Here is a 3,108-nt window from a genome sequence, read left to right as displayed (position 1 = left end):
CCTGGGAATGACAGCGAAACGGGCTGATTACTACCTAGCTCAGATACCAGGAAACCCCAAAATGGCTGAAGTTCAAAAGATAGTGCTCATGGGAACTGCCCATATCCTACGTAAAATATTGTCTATGTGATCTGAAATTTTAAAGCAAACACGTAATTTTCTTATGGTTTCTTAAACATTCACTTGAACAAAACTGTACAAATCCAAATATATGGTACCCTAGGCATAACACCTACATGAACTTCTAACTTGTTGTCTCTTGAGGTCTCTGGGTGAGACTTGGATCCAACTTGTACAAATGCAAAACAAAAGTCAAACATAATAATAATAATAGTAACAATGGAAGTATTAATAATAACGGTAGTAAGAATACTAACATTGATAATAACAATAGTATAAGCAATAGTAACATCATGGGGGTCAACAATAACCAAAGAAATAATAATAATATGATAAATATTAACACCAATCACATAAACTCTGTGCACCAACGTAGAACTTGTAATTGTAGAATAAGTGATAATTGTGTATTTAAAAATAACTGCATTAGAAAAGAGTATATCAATGTGTAGTAAGTACAAAATATGACAGTAGGGTATATATGGGTACGACTAAAAACAGTATGAAACAGAGACTTAATTATCACAATTATACGTTCAGAAACAAGAATAGGAGAAATTCTACCGGTTTAAGTAGCTACATATGGGAACTTAAAGATGGGGGTACTAAATATAATTTACACTGGAAAATATTAGCATCTGCACCTGCGTACAATAATAGAAATAGAAAATGCTTATTATGTATCAATGAAATTTTTTTCCTAGTTAGGGCCAGAATTCCGCTTATTAACAATCTGAATGAACGTAACGGTTCCTGTCTTCATAAAATTGGGTATACCTTCTCTAAATATAAGCAGAATCCAGTATTGAAATACCACTTCTGATGTGATAGTAGTTATTTAGAGTTAACCATTACTACTATTCTATATTTTATTAGCTAAAACATGATATTTATGCAGATATATTAAATATAAATAGAACCTAGTATTAAAATACCACATCTGATGTAATAGTAATTATTTAGAGTTAACCAATATTGTATCAGCTAACATATGATAATTAAGCAGATATATATAAATGAGTATATATATTTAGTTAGATATAATTATATAAATGTGGGCATACATATATCTGTGCGTATTTATTACTATAAGTACTACCTCTGTATTGATATGTGTATTTGTAGCTATATGTGTATGTGTATATATATATATGTATATATGGATGTATTTATATGTGGTTTTATTACTATAAATACTACTCCTGTATTTGTATATGTATTTGTTTATATATGTATATGTGTGCACATATAGATGTATTCATAGGTGGATGTATGGATATATTTGTATATTTGCAAGCATGTATGGGTATATTGTGTAAATGTATGTATTTGGATGTATGTATCTATATGTGCACATATATGAAGTTTTAGGTAGGTATTCACTTGTATCTGGGCATGTATATATACTTGTAATGGCAATTAGGTAAGTGTAATATACCTATATGTACATGTACATGTACATATATATGTACATGTACATGTATAGGTATATATACTGGTGTATGAATACAATTATATGCATGTGAAGATAGACATATATGTATGTAAGTATATATGTGAATGTTTGTGCATGTGTGTAGGTAGTTGGTTGTATAAGTGTGTACGCATATATATATGTATGTGTATGAGTATGTATATGTATGTAGATAGATGAGTGTATATGTGGGTGTGCATATAGATATATATGTGTATGTATATATATATGTATATGTGTGTGTATGTGTGTGTGTGTGTGTGTGTATACATGTGTGTGTGTATATATATGTGTGGGGGTGTATGTGTATGTATGTATTACACATGTATGGGTATATTTTTGGTTATGGACTCTGATATGTAACGCTACTTTTAACCATGGTTTGGATTGATTGATTGATTGATTGGTCAATTAATTATTTACTTATTTGAGTGGTTGATTGATTGGCTGATTGATTGGTGGACTAATGAATTGGTTAATTAGTCGTTAGATTAATAAGTTATTGAAGATACTCAAATCTAGGGTTACCTCCATTCACTCATGTTTGTAAAATAAAAAGTGTCCCAAGTATAAATTTAACAGTAGAAGTAAGTAGATATAGAAATAGACGAATCACTAAGTTTATGAATAACTACCTTAGAAGTTTATTAGTTAAGTGACTCAACTATATAGGGAATCCTGCTGTCAGGCATAATAAATTTTAAGCATAATCCAAGGCAATTGGTCGGGTACAATAGCTTTCGATCGTATTTTTACCAAAAATAACTACAATTTGAAAATATGTAGGTATAAGTTATATATGAAGGAGTTTTAGTGAGTAATCGTAGACTATATTGTAGACGTAATCTTAGCGTTTAACGACAACATATCAAGAAGATATATACGAGCAGTCTTATAGTATTGCTGTGTTATTGTTTTTTTTATTTTGCCCCTTATTGTAGTGTGGTCGTGTATGTGTGTATACATACATATGAATATTTATTTATATCCACATATAAACTTTCTGATAATTTGTTTAGTCTGACCACTTAACTCCCCAGACTGCAACCCTCTTGATTATTATGTGTGGGGTGCATTTGAGCGAGAGACCAACAAAACTCCTTATAACACCAAAGATGAACTGGGGGCAAGAATTATGGCAGCATTCACCAGCTTAAATAAGGAGACCATCCAGAAGAGTTGCATGAGGTTCCGAAGTCGTTTGGAGGCTGTGGTTGAAGTCAATGGCGATTTTATTGAATAAATTTACTCTTTAGTATTTCAAGATATTTTTATGTAATTTTGGTAAATATATCTGTCAAAATGAGATGTCAGTATTATTTTCATTTTTGCATAATTTAGACAACAGTTTATTCACCGCACCCTGTATGTGAGTGTGTGTATGTGTGTGTGTGTGTGTGTGTGTTTGCATATGTGTGTGTTTGCATGTCTGTCTTTGTACCCCACCACCATCGCTTGACAACCGATGCACGTGTATTTACGTCCCCGTAATCTAGCCGTTCGGCAAAAGAGAC

This window comes from Octopus bimaculoides, chromosome 2 (genome assembly GCF_001194135.2).
Source record: "Octopus bimaculoides isolate UCB-OBI-ISO-001 chromosome 2, ASM119413v2, whole genome shotgun sequence".
Classification (NCBI taxonomy): Eukaryota; Metazoa; Mollusca; class Cephalopoda; order Octopoda; family Octopodidae; genus Octopus; species Octopus bimaculoides.
Note: the sequence above shows the minus strand (reverse complement) of the source record.